A 26,538-nucleotide genomic window follows, 5' to 3' on the forward strand; every position below is an offset into this window, starting at 1 on the left:
TGCTGTTGTACCTCAGATTGCAAAAGTTATGGCCACAGTGCATGCTAAGTGCTTAGTTAAGATGGAACAGGCTTTATATTTGTACAATAAGATATTTTGAGAGAGAGATCGTATTTACACAACTCTTATAACAATGTATGGTTATAATTGTTCTATTTTATTATTAGCTACTGTTGTTAATCTCAGTGTTTAATTTATAAATGAAACTTTATCGTAGGTGTATATGTATAGAAAAAAACATGGCATATTTAGGGTTTGGTACTACCTGCTATTTCATGCGTGCATCCACCGGGGATCTTGGAATGCACCCCTGGGGTCATGGGGAGGCTCCTATAAGCGTTGTCCGTGTACAATTACGTCAGGCTAGTTTGTGAATTCTGGGACTAATTCTTTTTGATTGCCAGTTACATGAGGCTAGGCTGTAAATTCTGGGACTACTTTGGACTATAATGAGCAGCCCCAGCATCCACGTTCCTCACCAGTGGGACACTGTGGTCTGCTTATTATGAAAGCACATGGCCAAACGGTCTGGTCATCTCCTGAGGCAGACTGCTAGTGTGCTTCTCTAAGTAATGTCACTCAGGGATGGAGGTTTTAGGAAACCTTGAGTAATGTGGGCTCCAAGTGGGAATTTCGTGATTTTGTGACCAGCTAGTGTTCAAGCATTGTCCTTTCATGGGTGATGATACAGCATGAGGTACAGCTTGAAGCTGGTCAAGGTCTTGGTTCTGGAGTCCAGTGGAACTGTGTTTGAATCTTAGCACTGCTGCCTACTATGCTGTTGAGCAAACTACTTAGACACCTTAAACTTCAGTTTCATTATTTTTTAAATGGGGCTAATAATAGTATCTGAGTTTACTGTGTAGATTAAATGCCATTATACCTTATGTCATACATTATACTATGTACCTTACACAGAGTAAGCATCCATTAAATGGTAACTCTTCTGTTATTAAAGTGTATTCTTTGGCAAAAGACACTTCCTATTCAATTGTCCCTTGAAAACATCAAAGCTTTTCCTTATGATGCACACAGTTTGCCTACTTCCTGACTTTCTCTACAAAGCGAAATACTATCAGTTCATCTCTTAAGTCACTCTCCTTCATGAAGTACTTCCCAACACTTCCAGTTCACTCATATCTTTTCTTCTTGAGATTCCCATCTCCCATATCACTAAGACCAAGCCATACTATTTAATTAACCACTACTTGTTTTTTTTTTTTCCACATGGCTCTGGGTATGATCATCTCTCTTAATAGAATTTTAAGTACCTTGAAGACAGGGATCCTGCCTTCTACCATATTTGTACCATCTCCAGTATTCTAGATGATGCTGGGCAAGGAGCTGGTGCTCAGCAAACAATGGGGGATTTCACTTTCTATTTGGAAGGTGATTAAAATAATATTCTTTCTTGGGCATGGATCAAAAGGACAGCTCATGAAATGTCACTGATCGCTCTTAGCTGGGTCTAGCGAGATGATTCTTGGGCTTCATGAAGACCAAAGGGATTCTGGCTACACGTCACATGTGCACAGGATATGTGAGGAGACCAGTGAACATTCAGTAAAGGAATATGGCTTAAACAAACCAAATTGCCACATACCCACTGCTCTGCCCCTGCCTATGGCTGATTCAGAGCCTTTGATGTGTTGCTGGAGAGGTGGGGAAGGGTCAGATGCCTGGCTGTATGTCACACACCTTTAACAGGGTTCTCTCTATTCCAACAGCTCCCAGATTTCTCAGTAGGCCTAGGACAGGTCTAGTATAGAGGGTTGATAGACAACAGATCACCATGCTTAAGTAGGACTGAGAGAATGGAAAAACTGATTCACAGGAGGTCCGCACTGCCAACTCAGCGGCAGTTGGAGGAAGTGCTTTCAAAACATACTGTGTGGAGGCTGGCAGATCAACACAAGGAGACATGCCAAAGCTTGCAAGCTCCCTATCTGAGACAGGGTGGATTCCACATGGCTAAATGCAGCTTTTCCAAAAGGTCTGGTATCTCCCAACTGTCTTCTCTATCTCTGCTAATCTTTCAGTATGATCTGGACTGGCACTGTTCAGGTAAAGACTAAAGAGAGAAAAACAGGTCAGGTGCACAGGGAGTGGTGGACTGGCTTAGAGCTTACTCTTCAAAAAATAATCATAGATATTCTATTTTATGCTAATTTTCCTATCCTTGAACAGTGAACTTCATGAATGCAGATAGATTGTAGTAGGTGAGCACTGAATTTCACGGACTTAGTACTTGCTTACGTCATTGAACAGGTGAGTAGAATGGGGCAATATTTCTCGTGCTTTCTGGTTCAGTTTCATAGGTCACATACTGAGAAACAGACTTCAAAATGACTGCAGCTACAGAGCTGCTATCTTAGGGAAGGGGCTGGCCTGGTTTTTCTTGATTGGGAAGAAATAAACATGTTTAACCAGATGACTTCATCCTTATTCCAGTGAATGGGAAATAAAAATACAACAAAAGACTAACTTACGGAAGAATGAAGCGCATTTCCCTGGAGAAGCTGGTGAGGAAGGGGGTGAGGGTGGTATTGTTGAAGGGACCAGTTATGACCTGCTTGGAAGAGGTGGAATAAAACTGTGATTAACCCTCAAAGAGCAGTTTTTAACCTTAGGCTTAAAGTAGCTGGTTCAAAAGAAAATAAATGCATTGATGTGAAACGCTGTGATTATTGGCTTCAGATGAAAGAAAAAATGGAGCCATTGTGATTTGGAAATAGCAAACACATTGAGTTTATTCTGCCTGATTCATGGAGATCTATTTTATATAATAGGTCATTAACCATTTCATGAAAAAAGATGGAAGAGGCCTTCTACTTTATCCTGTAGAAACAGAAACATGCCTTTTCTCACCTCAGTTCCATCAAGCACACACAGACTCCAGACTCAAAGCTATTGCTGAATGATGAGGAAACCTTGATAGATAAACATGAAGAAGAAAACGAGACCAATTTTTGATAATACAGTGGGACAGATTCTTTTTCTTTGCCATTGGCTTCAGGTTTCCCTGTCTTTCTAATGTCAAGTCTGTGATCAGAGGATACCTGAAAAGTCTTTGTAAGGAAATGCTACCCTCTGACTCCTCACATGTGTAGAGCAAGTGAAGATACAGTGGCCTGAAAGAAGATTCAATCCTTCTCTGTGGGCAGGCGACTTTGATAAACTCTCAAGGCTGCTAGAAGTGTAACCTTTTACTTAACTCACTTCTTAAATGAGCAGAGATCCTTAGCACCCCAGTGGGGTGGCAGGAAAGCGGATGCTTTCGGAGGTCTTGTGTAGTTTTGAAGTGATTTTTCAGAATTTCAGAAATTTATATGAAGGTCCTGAAATATGATCGCATGACTGTTTGTACTTTCTGAATTCAAATGGCCCAAATTGGCAAGCAATTTAGGAGTAGAGAGAAAACTGAATTAGAATGCAGAATTAACAATCCTGAGGTGCTGGTGAATAACACTTGGGAAAGACGTGGAACCAGGAAAAAAAAAACCAACTTATTCTACTCAGTTTGGGGAAAACCAGAACAAACCAAAAAGTCTAGCTATTTAATGTCAAATTAAATTCCAAATAGATTATAGTAAATATTTTAAAAAGAATAATGACAGAGGAAGAACATATAAGATTTTCATAATCTAAGGACAGGGAAGGACGTTTTCCCTAAAAGTAACATCTAAAGCCCAAATCCAAAGAAAAATTCGTGGATGAGTTACGTGAAAATATCACCATGGTAGAAAGCAAAGTTGAAAGACAAAAAGTACACGGCTTTATTACATTAGAGCTTTTATAAAAGAGGTTTATAAAATCAACTAGTAAATCATGGATAAGTGCAAATGAGAAGAGTGGAAAATATTTTTAAAAATTGGTAATAACCAGTGTTCAGCAAGATTGTGAGGAAATGGGCCCTCTCATTCACTGTGGGAGAGCATATACAATGGTGCAAATTGTAGGAGGAGTAATCTTGCAATCATTGTCTCAAAATGTAAAAAATGTAAAAAGTGCACATTTTGACCCTGTATGTCTGCTTTTAGGGATTATATAAGGAAATAATCACATACAGTAAAGATGTGTATGTAAAATGCTCACTGCTGCTTTATTTAACGTAACAAACGGGAGCTACCTAAATATCTGTAATTGAAGATTAGTTTTAAAAAGGTAAAGCAAAGCCTTACAATGGACGACTTTTGCAAATAATACTGTACACATACATTTATTGATATGAAGAAGTACTCATGATATACTTGGTGAAAAAAGGTCACGAAACAACACTTATAATGTGACAGTTTGACTGGCAATGCTCAGGTTGTGCACATAATAAGTTTGCATAGTTTATTCCTCAACATTTTATTATAAATTTTTAAACATACAGAACAGGTGAAAGGGTAATAAGAATTCTTATATTTTCCATCTAGATTCAATAATTGCTAACATTTTGCCATATTTATTTCTCTCTTTCTCTGAACACACACACAAACACATACACACACATACTTGATTTCACTGAACTGTGACTCATGAATCTTCTCTAATCATTTAGTAGGGCCCAGATTCTGCCCGAAGAAGCAGTGAAGACCTCTGTCTCATGAAAGGCAATCTGTTTTCAATTGTGTTCTCTAATGAGGTTTTCGCCTAATCTGCATTAAAACTGACATTTTTTGGTGGGAGGTTATTGACCCTATAGTTTGGCTGTCGTTTCTTCCTTAGGTAAGAGGGCGCTGAAACAAAAAGTTAATCATTTAAGATAAAGTGGGAATATCTCAATTCTAGCTTTTATGTTACAAAAAGCAGCAATATTAATAAGTCTTTGGCAGATTTGCTTAAAAGCTAAGTCCGAGTGAGGCTTTGGAAAGAGTGATGTCTATTAATCTATCTCTCCTGATCTGAACTGGAGGAGGGGAGGGGGATAGCTCCTGTTCAGACATCTTCACCTGCAAACAGCCTTCCCTCGTACAGTCTTGTGGAGCCGCCACCGTGCTCTGGGATGATTCCAGCCTGTCAGGGAGGCCGAGGCTGGATGCGAAGATGCTGACAGCATTCTGGTGCCAATCCAAGCTCCCCTTCTGAGTTCATCTCCTTCGTCCTGATCTCTTCATGTCCACCAACACACCCTGCCTCACTGGGCGGGGCGAGAACTCTTTTCTGGCTACTCTTCTGTGCTTAGCCCAGCATCTCAGTGTGGTTGATTGTAATCCACTCTCTTTCGTAATCTAACCTCCTCAGAATCTGGTGTGTGTTTGTGTGCGTGTGTGAGAAAGTCAGGATGAGAAACTGCTTTCTGCAAGTTGGGAGATGGGATTCCCTGCCCTCCTGCTTCCTACAACGTTCTCAGACTTGACCTCATTCACTTCCTTTTCCTTTTAGTTTCTTACTCCCCCGTTCCACCTTCTGCTTCCCTTTCCGTGCTGCACTCTTCTCACTTCTATGTTCCCTTGCTATTTCTCCTCTGTTTAAGCTGTCACTCGTCTCAGTTTGCCTGGGTTTGTTCAACTGTGAAATCTGATTTCCTTCTTTAGAGTTGTCCGTTAGGTTCTCTCACCAGGTTCTTCCCAGTTCTGGCTTATCTCAAAATTTCCAGCGGGATGGAAGCTTCCTAAGTGTCTCTCGGCAGTGGTGCTTGGATTCAAGGCTAATGAACATTAGAGATCTGGGCGGGGGTTTGGGCACCAGGTTGAATGCCGGATTTCCTGTTCATAATTACAAGTCCACCACGTTTGTTTTAGGATTGGCCTCCAGAGATTAGGCATTGAGTTAACATAAAGGTCAAGTTCCACAGACTGATTATAGTAAGAGTTAACAATGGACACAGATAAGCTTTCGCCTTTATTCAAAGTGTGCACTTTTTTTTTTTAATTGAAGTACCGTCAGTTACAACGTGTCAGTTGCTGGTGTACAGCACAATGTCCCAGTCATGCATATGCATACATACACTCGTCTTCATATCCTTTTTCATTACAAAGTTTACTATAGTCTTACGTTGTTAAAGATTGATACAGTTAAGAAACTGGAAAATTGCATCATCAGTTAACTTGCCATGGTTTCCTTGTACTGTTGTGGCCTATATCCCTCTCCTCTGCCTTCCCAAGAAAGTCAGAATTCATGGTGAGGACCAGAGTGCTTGTCAATCTCATCGTGTATTTGCTTTATTAGATCTTTCAAGGTTAGAACTATGTACATGCTGAACATCAGTCGAATTTCTATGTCAAAATATCAAAGTGAAGAATATAAAAGTCATTGGGTCATTGAAAAGGAAATGGACTAATAAAATCGGAGGCTGTCTGTCAGCTCTGCCAGAGCAGCCAAGGAAACAATGCCTGGGAGACTGAGAGCTTTAGGGAGATTTACACCGAAGGGCTACCTGGCAACAATAGGAGGTGAACATGCACCAAAGCATTCCAATTGACGTAGTATATTAGCGTTATTAATGAATGGCATGTATAATATAATAAACAGGTAAAACTAAATTTAGACCTTACAGCGTTACAAATGGTTAAAAGATCATTTAATCTTTTAATGAGGTAGAACGATGCTTTGACAATCTCTCAAGGCCTGTTCTGGTATGTTTTATTTCTATAGCTCTTGCATGTTATGTATTACTTTTATTGGTGGCTGTCTTAGCACCAGTTACATATCCACATCAGTTTCAGTAGAGATGTCTATATGTGAGCTAAACAAAATCTGGTCTGATTCGACCTTCCACATTCACAGAATATTTTAGAGAAAGTATTTCATGTTTGTTGAAGATGATAACCCTGGTTAAAATGCAAAAGGCCAGGACGAGGTGAGTCAGAAGCTCTGCACGAGGCACCCACTGCTTGTACGGCAGCGCGTTGCACGTGGCAGAGACTATAAAGGTGGGTGGTCAGCCTTTGTTTCTAGAACTGTGCAGTCTGTTCTTGGCATCCAAGTTGCATTCATGTAAGATACAGATAATGAGTTGTGAAAGATAAATAATAACACAAGGTAATATGTAGTAAGTGGCAGGTGAAAGACGCTGCTGCCGAGTGGAGCACCAGGAGCAGGAGATGGGGTTTTGTTCTGTCATGAAGATAATAAAACATTTTCCAGAGGATGAGACTTTGAAAAAAAATTGGAGTGTTTTTACTGATAATGGGTGTGCTGATCTACTAATCTGCTCTGAACGTAAGGAAAAGAGGGAAAATATTTAAAAATTGAATTGAAATCTTTTTATTTACTTATAGCACTCGATCACTTAAATGAGGGTCAACCCAAAGCAGGTGACATGAATTTTGTCCCAGCCAAGATCTTGGCCACCTTACCCTTCACCTGCAGGATGTCGCTGTAGTCCGCTGTAACCAGATCGTATGTCGCACATTTCTTTAGGATTTTGAAATTGTCTAGTTTTATTTACACACAGCTGCTGTGTTTTCTCTCGATGATATTGACTCAATGATTTATATTCTTGTATACACATTTCATTTTTTTTTCACAGATATTTAACTAAGCTGATTTTACTTGTTAAGCATTTCTTTGTAGAATTCTTGAGCAAAGCTGTATACACAAATCGAAATTCAGGAGAGTTTAAAGGGAAAGTTAAGTACTCAGAATTCCAGGCAGGTTCTATACAAATATTTGACTCTGTGTAACCTTTACCTAATATGTCTGATTGGTATTTATCAATTTATGGTAACAATAGTTTTTTATTTCATTGCAACTTATCAAGCTGTTATAAATTTTAAGACTCACCATTTTCCCAATCAGTTGTGTTAAAATCGTCTTATATCAAGGAACTTTTACAACTAACTGAAGAAGGGAACAATTAAGCCTGCCAACCAGCAGCAAGATTTTTTTGAGACTGCAGATAGAAATCTTTCAGCCTAATTTCTTACCTCAATAGTAGCTGTAATTTGGCTAAAGTAATTTCATCCAAGTAAGTTGTCTACAGGAGAGACAGAGTACATTTACAGGCTAGGACTTTTACAGAGATTCTAGAGCTGTGCACTTCTGAGAAACAACAACAACAACAACAAAACATACCAAGGAGACAAAATGATGGAGGCATCTATTTGGAGACAAAAACAAGGAGAAGTGTTCGTGGTGAATACAGTAATGTCCATGAAAAGGGAATGCTGAGCAAAAAGGCAGGGCCCTGCCTGGTGTGGAGAGAATTCTCTTTCTGGCTCATGGAGGGCTTCGGGTTTAGGGGAAGGGAATAGGACCTGGAGTTTGAGCGGCCTGGGCTCAAACCTGGGCTCTGTGCCCTAAGAGCTGCATGACGTGGGTGTATTACTTTGTGTCTTGGTGCCTCTGTGTTTCCACATGTAAAACGAAGGCAGTACTACGCATTCTCCAAGAAAGTTGTGAGGCTTTCCCATCTGTGTAAAGATCCCGGTCTAATGCTCTGTAACTGTCAGTGCCCCCATTTCTCCCTTCCCCACATCGAGCAGAGATGCTCAGTGTGACAGCTGCATGCCCAGCCACTGTCTGTACACTGTGAGAAGGTGCCTTCTAATAGTAGGGCAGAGAGCAGCCTTAGCTGGCTTCGGAATCAAACAAACCTAGAGGAAAGGGTTTGCACACAACTGCACAGACAGAAAAAAAGCAGTCAGGTGGGAAACGGCTTTTATTTCAAAAAAGACAGCTTGGATGGAAATGAAAGGGACTCGAAGTGGTACAAAATAACAGTGGGTTGATTGTTCGAGTAATTAGTGGCAGAACTGAAATGTCAGGTTGTTTTTGGATCCTAAAATTCCCACAATAAACCTATGGGAAGCTTCTCTCTGTGAGTGGCAGCTGGCCAGGTCTGAGTACGGTGTTTGAGTTTCCTAGAGACGGGGAAGGGTGTTGTCTGGGCTACTTAGGACCCAGGGCTCGAGGGGGTTTGGTAGGTAGACACTGCTCATCAAGGGCCATCCTATGTGTGAGCAAGAAGGACCTGGATTTTTTTTTTTTTTTTTTTTGGAGGAGGCTGCCTCTGTGACCCTGTTTAGAGTGTGATTTGATAGAAAATCTCTAAAAATACATCCTCACTTGTTGTCCCCTGGTTAGAAGTTTTTCTCTAAAGCATTAGTTTCTTTGGGTTAAGATAACCATTTCCAAGTGTTCTCTTTTGATACGGAAGACTCCACAGAGGGTCTGATACAACTGGTTTTTGTCTTATTCCTTCACTTGGTTTTAATCCCCCTAATGGGGAATCAGCCAGAGCCTGGGCTCTGCTCCTTCCAGGGCTGCGGAGCTGTGAACGCGTCGGGTGTGGCGCTGGGGCAGCTCACAGAACTGCCTGTACAGGCTGGGTGGAAACTTCGTTCTAAAAGCAAAAAGAGCCAGACCCTAAGCTTGGCTGAGCTATAAAGCCTTAGATAGTCAAGAGGGAAAACGAGTAGGACGTCGAAGTGGAGTGTTTATCTTTTGACGGGGAAAGAAAACAAGTGAAGATAGAAAAATCCATTTCGCTAAAATATAAACAGTGAAGTTTGAGAAACACCTCTGGGGATCCCCGCCCTTGGAGGTTAACCCAGGCAGAGGAGAGGCGTTATCCCGTGAGCCTGCAGGGGTCGCCTCGGAAGCCCTGGCGACCTGTGGGTCAGCGGGCTTGGGTGGGTGAGAGCATGGAATGTGCCTCGGGCTGGAAGTTGTTTTTTTCTTTGTATCTTTTCCATTTTTATTTTTTTGTTGGAGGGGGAGGTAATTAAGTTTATTTATTTATTTACTTAGTTTTTAATGGAGGTACTGGGGATAGAACCCAAGACCTCACAGCATGCTAGGCATGCACTCTACCACTGAGCTGTACCCTACCCCCTCTTTTTTTTAATTTTTTTTTTTTTTTTGGAAGTTCTAGGTTAAGAGGTGGGGAGCCTGTGGAATTAGCTCGGGTTGCCATTAGAAAATGTGTTTATATGATCGGACTGGATATTGAAGATATAAAGAAAGAGAAAACAAAGGCATAGGTTTTAAAATGCAATTATATTTCTGTTCCCGGGTGGTGGAGAGGTGAAGGTTTAGTAGAAGAGGGAGTCACTGTGAAACTGTGATTAAAGGTTAAAACCAGCAGCAGAAAGAGCACTGTAATCCTGTGCAGGCCAGTTTTGGTCAGAGAGTCAATTACTAATGGAAAAAAATATCTAGCTCATTAAAGGTGTGGGAAAAAAATCTGACAGAAAGTCTATTTAGAAATATTTGCCAAATTCTTGCCAGAAAGTTTTACCAAACAGAAAATAAGCAAACGAAAGTTTTCGGTAGACTCACCGTATCTGGAGACTGGTATTTCTGCTCTAAGAATTATTTGGTTCAGTTATATAATGAATATAAATTTAGTGCTTTGTAAGTAGATGTTTTTGATTTTTGAAATGAAGTCAGGTTTATACAAAGTTGGGCTCAGTGTTCTGTAAAGCTTATATTCTCATCATTGGCACTGTCTGTTTGGTGGCAGTAATTTGAAGGATGAGGTAAAATTCCTGGCTGGGATTTGTGAAGTCAAACCAGGAATTACCTCAAAAATATCAAATGCTCCAATGATGTGACTGGGACATATGCAGAGGCAAAACCGAGTTGTGTTGGTCATCTAGGTGTTAGTATCATTTAAAATAGTTGAGAATAGGATCCTAGGATTTGGAATTTTTGATGAGAAGAAGGAAGTTTGCTAAAAGAGATGGAAAGGACACAGTGGGAACGTGGGTGTGTGTGTTTGGGAGCTTTGCACAGCTCGGGCTGCTCCTGGTGGGGGTGGGGGGCGGGCAGAGAATGAGGGAGACAGGGGGTCTGAATGGTGGCACCTCCTTTAACTCCCAGCTCAGATGCACTCCTTAGAGACACACACTCAGGGTTTCCTAGGAGATTCATGTGGCAACTTTTTATGACATCTTGAAAGTAAACATCCTACTTAGAAACTGAAGTGCTTTACCAAATATTGCACATGGCACTCAGTAATAATGATTTCACCCTGAAGAAACCACTGTGGGTTTCAGGAGTTCTGAAAACTGGCAACTGTAGCACTTCTCTCTCTCTCGTCCTCAGTTCAGTTTAACAAACGTTTATGAGCACTGTTCTGTGCCCAGCACTGTGCTGGCCCCTGGGCCGATAAAGATAAGTAATAAACGAATGCTGAGAAATGGTTTCGGTGATGGATGGCATTTGGATAGATGGGTAGGTAGGGTTTGGGTAGAAATAGATGATGGCATGGAAACTTTTCCAGAGAGAAAATACTTGTCAGATAAGCTAGGGAGAAAAAACATTTCAGATAGAACCAATTCTTCTTCAGGAAACAGTGAGCAATTTGGAGGGATCTGAATCCAGGATGTGGAAAAGAATCTAGTGAGAAAGACTGTAAATATAATTATCACTATTACTTACCAAGCACTTTTTTTGTACATGAAACTTGGTTAAAGTCAGATTGTTAAGCCTTAACTGTTATGCTAAAAGATTTACTTCGTATTTTATTCTTAGAACAAAAGAGAATAGTTCCCAGTAATAGAATTGTGAACAAATTCACAATTCTCTAGTAATGTAATCATGGCTATAATTATTGAGTATTTATTTTGTGTAAGGCATTAGGCTAAGTATGTTAAACATTATCTCATTCATTAGGTCAGAGTTTATTATATTAGTATAACAAGACATGATAAGGGTCTTGATTAGATTTATAGCGGTATAAAAACTATTTATTGTATTTATTTATTTATTTTAATTTAATAGACTCTATTCTTTTAGAGCAGTTTCAGGTTCACAACAGAACTGAGCAGTAGATACAGAGTTCGCACACAGCCCTCCTCACCCACACATATATACTCTACTGTCCTCAACATCCCTCATCAGTGTGTCATACTTGGTACAATCGATGAACCAACACGGGCGCATTATTATCAACCAAAGCCTATCGTTTACATTCGGGTTCACTCTTGATGTTATACATTCTGTGGGCTTGGACAAATGCATAATGACATATAGCCACCACTATAGTATCATAAGGAATAATTTCATTGCCCTAAAAATCCCTTGTGATAGAGCAACAATTTAAACAGTTGTGGGGAAAATATTTCATTAATCATGAATCGTTGATTTGTTCATTCTCTTAGTCATTCATTCATTCATTCAAAAATATTTATTAAAGTACTTACTCTTTCCCAGGCTCTGGGCCAAGTACCAGAAGCCAGGTGTATGTGGTGAGAGCTTACTGTGTGCCAGGAACTGTTCCAAGTGCTTCGCAGGTAGGTGCCTTATTATAGTCATTATTACAGGTGAGGAAATAAAGACACAGAGAAATCAAATAACTCAGCCAAGTCCAGCCAGCTACCACGTAGGATCTGACCCACATGGTCTGGCTGCAGAACTGTCAACCTTTAACCCTCTATACCACATCTCACAGGTGGGTAAGACCTCAGACCTCAAACATGTCATTTTTCAACTGGGGAGAAGGACGTGGAACAAATAACTAAAATGCTCCAAGTGTATAATTCCAGTACACAAAAGGGCCATGTGTTATTTCTAGTTTTGGGCTATTATGAACAAAACTGCTACAAATATTCATGCACATGTTTAACGTGAATGTGAGTCTTCATTTTTCTGAGATAAATGCCTAAGAGGGCAATTTTTCTCTGATCGTCTAATAGTTGCATTTAGTTTTTGAAGAAACTGGTCAAGTGTTTTCTAGAGCAGTTGTGCCATTTTGCATTTCCAGTAGCAAAGTGTCAGTGATCCAGTTTCTCTGTATCCTGGCCAGAGTTTGGGGTTGTCCCAATCTTTTATTTTAGTCATTCTGAGAGGTGTGTAGTTACATGTCTTTGTGGTTCTAGTTTGCACTTCTCTAATGGCTAATAATGTCAAACATCTTTATTTGCCATGTGTCTGTCCTCGTTGATGAAATGTCTAAAGTCTTTTACCTATTTATTAACTAGATATTTTTTCCTGTTAAGTTTTGAGAATTCTTTATGTATTTTAGTTATTAGACGTCAGTCCTTTGTTGGTTATTTGGTTTGCAAACATTTTCTTCTAGTCTGTAGCTTGTCATTAACAAGATCTTTAGCATAGTGAAAGCTTTAATTTTGATTAAGTCTAATTTATCAATTTTCCATTTGATACCAAGGCTAAGAACTCTGCCCAATCTTAAGCTCTGAAAATGTTCTCATATGTGCTCTTCTAAAAGTTTTATGTTTTTCATTTAAGTCCAATTTTTGCATTAATATTTGTAAAAGGTAAAGTTTAGGTCAACTTTCTTTCTTCCCTTCTCCTTTTCCTCCTCCCCTCCCCCACCTCCTATTTTCTTCTTCTTTTTTTTTTTTTTGCTTATGGCTGTCCAATTGCTTCAGCATGAGTTGTTAAAAAAGGCAATATTTCCTCCACTGAATTGTTTTTGTGCCCTTGTCAAAAATCAGTTGGCGTATTTGTGGGTTTTCTATTCTGTTCCCTTGACCTATGCGCTTATCCTTCCAACAGTAGCACACAGCCTTGATTACTAGAGCCTTGAATTACTATAAGCTGAATTCAGGTAGACTCATTCTTCCTGCTATTTTTTAAAAAATTGTTTTAACTGTTCTAGTTCCTTTGTCTTTCCATATAAGTTTTAGAACAGTTTTATCTATGTCTACAAGAAATCTTCCTGAATTTCGATAAGAATTGTGTTAAACCTTGTTTATCAATTTGGGGAGAACTAATGCCATTTTATGCTTAGTCTTCTTCCAATCTGTGAATAAGATGTGTCTCTCCCTTGATTAGCTCTTCTTTGAGTTCTCTCATAAGTGTTATGCAATTTTCAGCATATAAGTTCCGTACTTGTTTTTGTAGATTTACATCTAAGTATTTCATTTTGGGGAACAATTGTAAATGGTATTGGATTTTTAATTTCAGTGTCTGTGTGTTAATGTAGAAATATAATTGATGTCTGTATGTTTATTTTATATCTTGTGACCCTGATGAACACATTTATTAGCACTAGAAGTTCTTTTGGAGATTCTTTAAAATTTTGTACATAGACAATCATGTCTTCTGAAAATATGAGCAGTTTCATTTTTTCCTTTCCAATCTCTATGCCTTATTTTTCCCCATTCCTTATTGTATTAACTAGAGCTATGTATTCTGGAACTAGGTTGAATAGTGGTGAGAGTGACATTACTGCCTTCTTCCTGATCTCGGTGGTGACTGTGGTGGTGTTATATGTGCAGACATAATGCTATTTAATATCCTTGAACGTGATTGCCATAGCTTTTCTGTTCAACAAAAGGAAGCCAAATGAGAATAAGCGGAATCTTTAAAAGTGGAACTAGAAAAAATACATTTACATTCCCTTTTAAATTTTATTTATTTATTTATTTATATTTATTTATTTATTATTTATTCGCATTCACTTGTATGTGCACAAAATCTCTGAAAGAATAAACAGAAAATTACAATGATGGCTCTTTGTTGCAGGGCAGGGTACAGTGGTGCTGCTGGTGTGGTTGCAGGGCTGGACAGGTGGGTTGGAGGGGACCTTTTTACTAGGATTTTGTAATTTAAAAAATTTGATGCCTATGAATGTATTACTTATTAAACATTTTTTTTAAACGGAAAAAGGTAGAATTGGCAATCTTAAGAATTTATCTGTTCCCTTCCCTGGAAGTGTCGGGGGTTGAGTGTGTGTGTCCATTAATCAAGGAAATTGCAAAGAGATATTCCTTCCGTGGATGAGAGATAGAGTCTGATGGCCTCTAATGTCCCTGTGTTGTGTTTACCTGAATGTGAATGGGTTCTCTCCTCTCTCAGCCTTTATTCAAGAAATACACATTAAGTATATGCTGCAGTCTGTTAACTTAGTCAAATCCAACAGACACTGCTCCTAATTGCATGCTTTGTCTACTTCTTGCGTCGACTGTATTACTTTGTCAACTAAAATGGCTTTGCATTAAAGTAGAGATTGTACTACACCTAATGTCACTCAACTAAACTAACATTGAAAACGTTGTCCTGCTGGTGTCTGAGTGCTAGACAGGGTCCCTTGATTGATGGGAGCAGAGTGACCTAACGACCCACATTGACAAAGTCCAAAGGCCAAGGCTATCAGTCAGTCCCATTTCATAAAGAAGACAGATTGCCCAGTGCCCTTATTCATCTAACAGTTTCATGCTTCTGTGTGGCAATAATCTGAACAGGTTGGGGAACCTTTGTCAGCTTGACTTCTGTGCTGACTGGTGAACTCTGTTTTGGATCCTAGTCCCAGTGTTGTTGACCCTTGTGTTCTGGTCCTGATGTGAACTATGCTCCGTGGTGAGGTTTGAGATTTGCTTTTTAGTTTGTTCAGAATTCGAGTTTCTTTCCCCTTTGATCTGACAGTCTTTCAAGAATATTTCAACTTCCCCCAGAGAATAATTTTCCAAATCACTATTATCATGGAGTTGCCTCTATGATTATTTCAGCATTAAAGTTCATTCTCTGTACAGCAATGGCATTACCACGTGAGGTAAAAGGGCCATCTGTTATTGTCATCACGTCACTGTTGTGGAATCCTGTGACTTTTTACAATGTGTTGGAATTATGAAAACATTTTATTTGTGTATTTTTTGAGCATAATTCATGAAGTTTGATAAAATAAAGCACAATTATCCAGAAACACTATATACCAAACAAAATTTCCTTCCTCACAGTTAATCGGGGGATGAATATTACTAAGGGAGTACTGGAAAAAGCTTTACCAATATTGACCTCATCTGACTAGTGAGTGGGTAGTAAGTGAGTCATCTCTTAGAGGTAAATGAATCCTTTCAGGTAACTTTGGCACTAAGCAGTTTGCTGGAGACGGGCATTGTTAAATGAGTTAAGACATGTATTGTTAAATTGGTAAATAATTTATGATCGGATTTCCCTCACTTTTAAAAGCACGTACTGCTTGATACCAGTCCAGTCAAGCTCATTTTATGCAATATCAAATAGAATCCCAGTAAGCCTTAGGTTAATTGGTTTCCACACGAAACATCTTTCTATAGAGCCTGGGAATTGCAACATTTTCTCATCACTTTTTGAGAAAGAATCTCTGTGAAAGTTGAGCGTATTTTACAACTCAAAATGTCCCCAGGGACTGGCTCTCTTTCTAATTGATTACTCAGTGCCACATCACTGGGCAAAAATTCCCCAGAGTTCAGCTACCTCTTGGTCACATTTGGTTTGATAAGAATATTTAACTGAGGAGTATACCAAATATTTGCTGTGTCTTCCTCCTTGAAACTTAAGCTATTTTTGAAAGCTTACCTAAAGCAATTGTAGGATACTTTTTACTATGGAGTTTTGTAGACTAATAAGCCTTTTATGTACAAGGTCTAAAGCAAAAAATACAAAACACATTAAAACCATTTTTATCACTGAAAAAGTAAAACATTAGTATAACTATTCTTCTATACTCACTGCTTTTAGTTAATAGTTTACTAAGGAAAATAACTTTCTTAGTTTGCTTTTGAACTTAGGCAAATGGCAGTTGGGCTGGTTATAGCATTCTTGGGCTATGACTGAGAATTGTATCATTTTCTTTTCTTCTAGCATTGATTATTGCAGAAAATATTGCTAAAGCTAGATGCTTTTAACTGCTTTGAAAGAGACTGGCTCCGCAACTTTGGAATTTCTTCTTTCTGCCCCATTCATTTTCGGTTCTTCTTCTGGGACTTCAGTTGCAAGCAGTGAGACTTTCTCACCGTATCTCTGACTCTCTCTTCTGTATTTTCTCTGTTTTATCTCTCCATGCTTCGTGTTGAGAATTTTATTCCAATTTTGCTTCTTCACTTATTCTGTCTTTCGCTGTGTATAATATAATTTTAGACTAATCCATTGAATTTTTTAAAATTGAAGTATAGTCAGTTACAATGTGTCAATTTCTGGTGTACAGCATAATGTCCCAGTCACACACACACACACACACACACACACACTTGTTTTCTTATTCTTTTTCATTAGAGGCTATTACAAGATATTGAATATAGTTCCCTGTGCTATACAGAAAAACTTTGTCTTTTTAAATTTATTTTTATATATAGTGGTTTACATTTGTAAATCTCAGACTCCCAAATTTAACCCTTCCCACCACCTTTCCCCTGATAATCATAAAATTTTTTACTATGTCTGTGAGTGTGTTTCTGTTTTGTAGATGAGTTCATTAGTGTCCTCTTTTTTCTTTTTTTTTTAGATTCCACAGATGAATGATATCATAGGGTATTTTTCTTTCGCCATTGAAGTTTTAATGTCAGTTATTGTATTTTTCATGTCCAGAATTTTTCTTTGGTTTTATTTTAGAGTTTCTATTTCTTTGTCGAAGTTCTTAATATTGTACTTTGTCTTTTTCGACATATTAATAAAATCTTAAAGTCTTTATGTAAAACCTTCATCATTTATATCTCCTGCAGGTCTAAATCTGTTTTCTCTTATTTCTCTTGGATTTTACTTACATTTTCTGGTTACTTTTGATTGTGTTAAACAGTGGATGATGAAAAACTATTCAATAGTTTGAAGCATGTGATAGTGTTATCCCAGAACTTATTAATTGTACGTTTTCTTTTGGCAAGAGCCTAGGAACACGAGCAATCCCAGATCATCGCATTCTAATTATAGACATTAATATGATATGAAGCTGTGTTTCAGTCTCTGAGAAGGTTGAACTATTTCTGGTTTATCCTTAGTCCCAGGGCTCAGCCCTTTGGAGTCATAACACAAAATATGGCACATTTCACCAGGGAAAAAGTTTATTCCTCTAGCCTTAGGCTTTTCAAATGTCCACTCAGCATCTCAGCTTCTTTCCTGGAAGAGTCTCCAGAAAAAAGTGGCCCTGAATGCAGGGCTTAATTTTCTGGGTTTCTTTCTTTTCATGGTCAATTTGTATTTATAGACAATATTGATGAACTAAAAATAAAGTCTTGTCTTCCTAAGCCTTTAATCATATCATTCCACCCCATCCTGCCCACCTCCTCAAGAGCCTGCTTTTCAGAAACTTACTGATGGAACTTCAAAAATCCCCATTCTGGATCTGGGTCCTTCTTGGGCCACAGAATTACGTTGACTTGACAGATGTGCAGGTGCTGTATAATCTTTCCCAGGCCTCTTTCTTAATATTATTTGACATTTGTCAGAACACAGATTTAAAGGAAGGTTCTACTAAGGATTTAGGAGGATTTCAAAAAATTTGTGAGAGAAGAATGTTTAGTTTCATGATTTTTATTTATTCAATCTAAACAATTGGTAGAATTAATAGTTCGGTAGTAAGTTTACCTTGTTTTGGATAAACTAATGTAGGTCCCAGGAGTAGACACATTTGCCTTGAAAAGAGTTTGTTAGGAAATATCTGTTCAAAGCTTTCCTCTAGTGTATTTCTCACAAAGGGTTTACTTGTAGTTTTGAAGAATGACCAGAGCTGTTTGGCCTTTTTGGAGGCCACAAATACAAAATTGTCCCTTGCCAAAAAGTAATTAGGGCCTGAAGTAAACTTTGTAATGAAGCCCAAATTAAAATTTAGCTACAACTTTCATGAAATCCATTGGCTGATCTAGCAGTAGCCACTTCACGGCCTTGCTGGGTCCAGCATGATGTGAGGATGTGATCACATAATGAGGCTTAATTCTGGTTCTGTTGTGTTTTTTTGTTTTTTTTTTTTTTGCTACCCAATGATTCTCTAAACAAAGATAATATAAGTGAGCCTCATTTTATGTAATTGGAAAAGTACTTGGGAATACATTTTAAAATCTATTAAATACGTTTTAAATGTGCTTTGAAAAATATTTATTTACAAACTGTTCATCTTTTGTGAATTAAAGGAACATTTGAGAAGCATCCCTCGTGATTACTATGTAAATTTCAAATTTTTTCTATTTCTTAAACTTTCTTGAGTTTGGACACATCTGTTTAATTCTGTGAGTGTAAACAGGAAGTAAATGTCAGGGAGAAGGAAGATGAGGTAGCTAATAAGAGAAGGAGGCAACATCATACCTGGAGACAGAGCTCTTCATCGCAGGCCTTTGGTGAAAAGGAAGAGCAAAGCTCACAATGTAGCTGACAAAGGTGAGCAATCTTTAAGGTATGGTGTAGAAAGAGAGCCAATATTGCTATTAAGATAAACATTTTTTTCCTTTGTGTACTGGTGAGAGTGAGATTATGAACTATGTCTATCTGGTGAATTAGGTTTGCTGGTCACTAATCTCGTAGGTGAAAGCAAAACGAGCTTGCTTCTAATACACGATTAGCACCTGACCTCCAGCAGTATAGTCACTGCTGATAGCACCTCAGAGTAATGGTGTTTAATCTTCACAGAGCTCGAAGCGCTTCATGGACGCTTTCTGTTTCTTTAGATCCTTTATTGTGCCACATGCATCTGTACCTACTCAGCCCAGAGTGGGAGTTCAGCCAGAGTTGTTGACTAACAGATTCTGTGTGAAGTTGCCCAGCCCTGCCAAATACTGGATTTGCCACTTAGCAAGAGATGCTTTTGAGGGTTCTGGGGGTGTCTTCCTAATCATTTCTCCATAGCTTCACTGAATTTGCTCATGCCATCTGCTGACATCTGTGCGAAACCACACACTTGGAAAAGCTGAAGTCACTTCTACTACTTTTCATAACCAGTTACCACACGCCTTCCCATCCTCACTGGCTCCCTTCCTGCTCTCACTACCTTCCCTAGAGGAAATCTGAAAGCCCACAGAGTATTTGCTGCGTCTCCTGGTTACTCAGTAACTATAAAAGAAGAATCAGGGTTCCCTCTGTCCTCCTCTTGTGTCCTAACTGTTGGATCACTCTGCTTCCTTATAGATGACCAACTTTCAAGACAGAGCAGAAAGGAATTTCTTTGAAGAGGCTGAGAAAGGAAAAGATTCTGAAATAAGCCAGGAGTTTGGGTTCAGAAGTCTAGCAGTTGAGCTGCAGCCCAGCACTTACTAGTTGGCTGGCCTTGAGCTTTAGTTTCCTAATCTATAAATTGGGAATAATAGAGCCCAGCTCATGGGGGACAGGGAGGATTGCAAAAGTGTTGAACAATGGAAGTGTTCCATAGACCTCGAGATTTACAAAATTGTTAATAATTATTTGGATGTTTGATTTTGGGGATGCGCGTTCTTGTAAAAATCCAGAAAATTTAGAATTTTCTGGTAATATTAGATGGCTGAAAAGTTGAGCACTTTTTACCTTTTGACTTTGGAGCAGGGAAAGGCAGAAGGAAATTGAAAAAAAAATTTCTGCTTCACCCTTCTGTGTCTTCCAGGTGATTGCAGTCGACGCTACCAAAAGTTTAGCCTCCAGGAAAATACTAGTTTAACTAGCAGCTCTTATTGGCCTTGCTGCATTTTATTCTTGCGTGGATCTGAGGAATTTAAAAGCCATGCTAACATTAAAGGTCAGAAGAATTATTGCTCTAGTGTCCAAGTCAAATTTCTGATAGAATTTTCCAAAAACGTATAAAGGATCATTCTTACAGGACCTGTCTCAGTGAATTGTTCTTTATGTGCCGGGCAGAACTTTGTAAATATTTAACTTTCTTTAGAGTTTGGAATGTACGAGTGTGATTTATTATTTCTAATGATTGAAGAGGCTTGGTTTCTGCAAACAAAGGTATGAATTGAAAGAGAATGGATGATACAATATGTGCCTTTGTAAGCAGTAAGCAGAGCAACATTAAGAAGGGAGAGTGATTCACAAGATGACTTATCTCTCAGAAATGCCCAGGAAGTGGTGTTTCGAGTAATAACAGCTTTTATTCACTGAGCGCTTACTACGTGCAAGGCTCTGTTTGGACTAAGTGCTTTATGTGTGTGTTCTCCCTGCAGTAGAACCCGGGCTGATAGAGGATGCAAACTGGGTTGTGTTGAGAATGTTATTCACCTATCTTGGTATGTTACAATATCAATTCTTTTCAAGTACTTTAAATGATAAAGATTCTTGAGAAAGAGAAAGAGAGGGACAGACAGATAGCCACACATGTGGTAGGGAGAGAAGGGAAGAGGGAGAGAGGCAGAGAAAGAGAGAAGACAGAAAAAGATTGAGACGTTAGTTTTGAGAGTCAGGCCTTTGTGGAAAAACATGACTCATGGCATGTGATGAAAACACAACTTTATTATCACCTCCGTCAGCCTTATTCCAGACGTTCAGTGAGAGTAATTATCTCTTGCTGCTGAATCAGAACTTGGGTAGGTTCCATTCTATTTTGCTCACACGTGGGTATTAGTATATCCTACCATCTCTTATAAGAAACAAGTCTAGTCTCACTGAATGAATCAGAGCTGTCGAGTCTAAGATGTTAATACAAACTGAACTTGATTCAGCATTGGATGTTTCCCCTTTTCCAACTCAGGCCTTCTTCCGGCTGATAGACATGGTGGGCTCGGCAGGCTTGGCTTCTGTCTTTCTAAGCCTTGTGCGTTCCTCCTCCTTAACAATCTTTTCATCCCAGTTTTGAACTTGTTCCTGACCCTCCTGAGGTTAGAAAGTATAGGATTAAGGGGATAGAAAAAGTTATAAATTGGCCCTTCTGGGTTGGGTACATTTCTAAGGCAGTTCTCTCTCTAGTGGGCATTTTGTGGGTTCTTCTCTCCTCCTTGAAGACCTCTCACTTTTAGGTTTGCTGACCTGTCAAATCTATCTCTAAAATGCAGGGTCACTGTGGCTCTCTCCCACAGTCCCCAGGAATGAAGGTCTTCTAGCTTCTTGTTTCTGGGATTCCTTTGCTCCTCCAGGCGCCTGTACCTCACAGGACCTGCTTTGATGCCATGCCAGCTCTTTCTACTAAGAGACTTGCATCTCATCCAACAAAAACAGCCATGCAACATTTGTCCCATCAAAAATTTGGGAGGGTAGGGCAATCCCAACAGGGCCAACCCATTAAGGAGCCTGCCACGGGTTACTCTGTCTAGCTCACACTTGAGTCAGGCTTCAGTCTTCTGTGCCCATTAGATGCAAGGGAAAACCTAGTTCTTCAAATGGGGTCATGAAAGTCCATTCACTCAGCTGGAGAGAAATGAGAAGATAACAGAACACTCTTCTGCCCTGGGTAAGTGGGAGGAAACTCAAAGTGTAGCTCCCTCCAAAGAAATCTCTTCTCAAATCCTTTTCCATTTTCACTCTCTCTCCTTTTCCCTTTTTTATATAATTTTTAAATTATTTTTTAAATTTTTAGTTTTTATTGAAGTATAGTTGATTTGCAATGTTAGTTTCAGGTGTACAGCAAAGTGATTCAGTTATACATACACATATTCAGATTCTTTTCCATTATATGTTATTGTAAGAAATTGAATATTGTCCCCTGTGCTATATAGTAGGTCCTTGTTGTTCATCTATTTTATATATAGTAATGTGCATATGTTAATACCAAACTCCTAATTTATCCTTCCCCTATCCCTTTCCCCTTTGGTAACCATGGTTTGTTTCCTATGCCCATGAGTCTATGTTTTCTATGCCCATGAAACAAAAATAAATTTTGTGGTTTTTTTAGATTACACATATAAGTGATAGCATATGATATTCGTCTTTCTCTGTCAGACTTATGTCACTTAATATGATAATCTCTAGGTCCATCCATGTTGCTGCAGATGGCATTATTTCATTCTTTTTTATGGCTGAGTACTATTCCAATGTATATGTATACCATATCTTCTTTATCCATTCATCTGTCAGTAGACATTTAGGTTGTTTCCATGTCCTAGCTATTGTACATAGTGCTGTTAAGAACACTGAGGTACATACATCTTTTCCAATTATAGTTTTCTCTGGATATATGCCCAGGAATGGAATTGCTGGATCATATGGTAAGTCTATACATAGTTTTTTAAGGAACCTCCATACTGTTTTCCATAGTGGCTGCACCAATTTACACTCCCATCAACTGTGTAGGAGGGTGCTTTTTTCTCCACACCCTCTCCAACATTTATCAATTGTGGACTTTTCAATTCTGACTGGTGTGAAGTGATACCTCGTCGTAGTTTTGATTTGCATCTTTCTAATAATTAGTGATATTGTGCATCTTTTCATGTGCCTGTTTGCCATCTGGATGTCTTCTTTGGAGAAATGTCTATTTAGGTCTTCTGCTCATTTTTTTTTTTTGGATTTTTTTTTTTTTGATATTAAGCTGTTTATATATTTTGAAAATTAGTCCCTTGCCAGTTGTGTCATTTGCAAATATTTTCTCCCATTCTGTAGATTGTCTTTTTGTTTTGTTTATGGTTTCCTTTGCTGTGCAAAAGCTTTTAAGTTTAATTACATCTTGTTTGTTTACTTTTGCTTTTATTTCCATCACTCTAGGAGCTGGTTTGAAAAAATATTGCTGCAGTTTGTGTCAAATAGTGTTCTGCCTATTTTTTTTTAAAGAGTTTTATAGTATCTGGTTGTCCACTTAAGTCTTTAGTCCTTTTTGAGTTTATTTTTGTATATGGCATTAAAGAATGCTCTAATTTCATTCTTTTACATTAGCTGTCCAGTTTTCCCAGCACCGCTTATTGAAGAGACTATCTTTTTTCCATTGTATATTCTTGCCTCCTTTGTTGTAGATTAATTGACCATAAATGCATGGGTTTATTTCTGGGCTTTCTCTCCTGTTTCATTGATCTATGTGTCTGTTTTTGTGCCAGTGCCATACTGTTTTGATGTCTGTAGCTTTGTAGTACAGTCTGAAGTCAGGGCTTGTGATTTCTCCAGCTCCATTTTTCTTTCTTAAAATTGTTTTGGCTATTTGGGGTCTTTTGTGTTTCCATATAAATTTAAATTTTTTTTGTTTGAGGTCTGTGAAAAATGCCATTGGTAATTTGATAGGGGTTGCATTGAATCTGTAGATTGCATTGGGTAGTAGTCATTTTAACAATATTGAATCTTCTAGTCCAAGAACATGGCATACCTTTTCATCTGTTTGTGTCATTTTCAATTTCTTTCATCAGTATCTTACAGTTTTCGGAGTACAGGTCTTTTGCCTCCTTAGGTTAGTTTATTCCTAGATGTTTTATTCTTTTTTATTTGATAGTAAATGGGATTATTTCCTTAATTTCTTTTTCTGGTAGTTCATTATTAGTGTTTGGAAATGCAGCAGGTTTCTGTATATTAATTTTGTATCCTGCAACTTTACCAAATTCATTGATGACCTCTAGTAGTTTTTTGGTAGCATCTTTAGGATTTTCTGCATATAGTATCATGTCATCTGCAAAGTGACAGTTTTACTTCTTTTCCAATTTGCACACATTTTATTTCTTTTTCTTCTCTGGTTGCTGTGGCTGGTACTTCCAAAACTATGTTGAATAAAAGTGGCAAGAGTGGGCATCTTTGTCTTGTCCCTGATCTTAGAGGAAATGCTTTCAGCTTTTCACCATTGAGTATGTTGTTAGCTGTGGGTTTGTCATTTATGGCTTTTATTATGTTGAGGGATATTTCCTTTATGCCCACTTTCTGGTGAGTTTTTATCATAAATGGATGCTGAATTTTATCAAAATCTTTTTCTGTATCTATTGAGATGACATACGGTTTTTATTTTTCAACTTGTTAACGTGGTATATTATAGTGATTGAGTTCTAGATATTGAAACTCCTTACATCCCTGGGATAAATCCCACTTGATCATGGTATATGATCCTTTTAACGTATTTTTGGGCTAGTTTTGCTAGTATTTTGCTGAGGATTTTTGCATCTATGTTGATCAGTGATATTGGCTTTTAATTTTCTCTTTTTTGTGGTATCTTTGTCTGGTTTTGGTATCAGGGTGATGGTGGCCTCACAGAATGAGTTTGAAAATATTCCTTCCTCTGCAATTTTTTGGAATAGTTTCAGAAGGATAGATGTTAACTCTTCTCCACATGTTTGGTAGAATTCACCTGTGAAGCCATCTGGTCCTGTACTTTTGTTTGTTGGGAGTTTTTTTTTTTTTTTTTTTAACTACTGATTGAATTTCAGTACTTGTACTTAGTCTGTTCATATTCTCTATTTCTTCCTATTCAGTCTTGGTAGATTGTACCTTGAAAGAATTTGTCAATTTCTTCTAAGTTGTCCTTTTTATTGGTTTATAGTTGCTCATAGTAGTCTCTTATGGTCCTTTGTATTTCTGTGGTGTTAGTTGTAACTAACTTCTTTTTTATTTCTGATTTTAATAATTTGAGCCCTCTCCCTTTTTAAATTGGTGAATCTGGCTAAAGATTTATCAATTTTGTTTATCTTCTCAAAGAACTAACTTTTAGTTTCATTGATCTCTTCTTCTTCTTCTTCTTTTTTTTTTTTTTAGCTTCTATTTCATTTATTTCTGCTCTGATCTTTGTGAGTTTTTTCCTTCTACTAACTTTGGGTTTTGTTTGTTCGTCTTTCTCTAGTTGCCTTAGGTGCAAGTTTAGGTTGTTTATTTGAGATTTTCTTGTTTCTTGAGGTAAACTTCCCTCTTAGAACTGCTTTTGCTGGGTCCCCTAGGTTTTTGATTGTTGTGTTTTCATTTTGATTTGTCTGTAGGTATTTTTGGATTTTTCTTAGATTTCTTTAGTGATCCATTGGTTGTTTAGTAGCATATTGCTTAGCACCCACATGTTTGTGTTTTTTGCAGTTTGCTTCTTGTAGTTGATTTCTAATCTCATAGTGTTGTGGTTGGAAATTACTTACTATGGTTTCAGTTTTCTTAAATTTACTCAGGCTTGCTTTGTGGCCTAGCCTGTGATCTGTGCAGGAGAATGTTCCTCGTGCACTTGAAAAGAATGTGTATTCTGCTGCTTTCAGATGGAATGCTGTATAAATATTGATTAAGTCCATCTGGTCTATTGTCATTTAAGGCCTGTATTTTCTTGTTGATTTTCTATCTGAATGATCTGTCCATTGATGTAAGTGGGGCGTTAAAGTCCCTCACTATTATTGTGTTACTGTCAGTTTCTCCTTTTATGTCTGTTAACATCTGCCTTATATATTGAAGTGCTCCTCTGTTAGGTGTATATATTATATATTTATAATTGTTATGTCTTCTTCTTGGATTGATTCCTTGATCATTATGTAGTGTCCTTCTTTGTCTTTTTTAATAGTTTTTATTTTAAAGTCTATTTTGCCTGAAATAAGTATTGCTACTCCATCTTTCATTTTGATTTCCATTTTCATGGAATACCTTTTTCCATCCCCTCGTTTTCAGCCTATATGTGTCTCTAGCTTTAAAGTGGGTCTTTTGTAGACAGCATGTATGCAGGTCTTGTTTTTGTATCCACTCAGCTGGTCTTTGTCTTTTGGTTGGAGCATTTAGTCTGTTTACACTTAAGGTAATTATTGATATGTATGTTCTTATTGTCATTGTGTTAACCATTTTGGATTTGTTTTTATAGGTCTTTTTTTTCTTTTTCGTCTTTTGTTCTCTTTCTTGTGATTTGATGAGTATCTTTAGTGCTATGTTTAGATTCCGTTTTCTTTTTTGTATGCATCTTTAGTATAGATTTTTGGTTTGCAGTTACCATGAGGTTTTGGTATAGCAGTCTCTCTCTCTCTCTCTAATTACATTTCTTGACCTTAGAGAAGTGGCCCTCTCTAGATGTCCTATACATCCCAGCAGTGCACTCCCCACTCATCACACAAGGGCTAGGGGCCAGTTGGTTCCAGGATAGGGTCTGTCCTGTGTTTGTGGATTCATTCCATCAGCTATGATATCATAGTCTTC

Source organism: Vicugna pacos, chromosome 9 (assembly GCF_048564905.1).
Source record: "Vicugna pacos chromosome 9, VicPac4, whole genome shotgun sequence".
NCBI classification, from domain to species: domain Eukaryota; kingdom Metazoa; phylum Chordata; class Mammalia; order Artiodactyla; family Camelidae; genus Vicugna; species Vicugna pacos.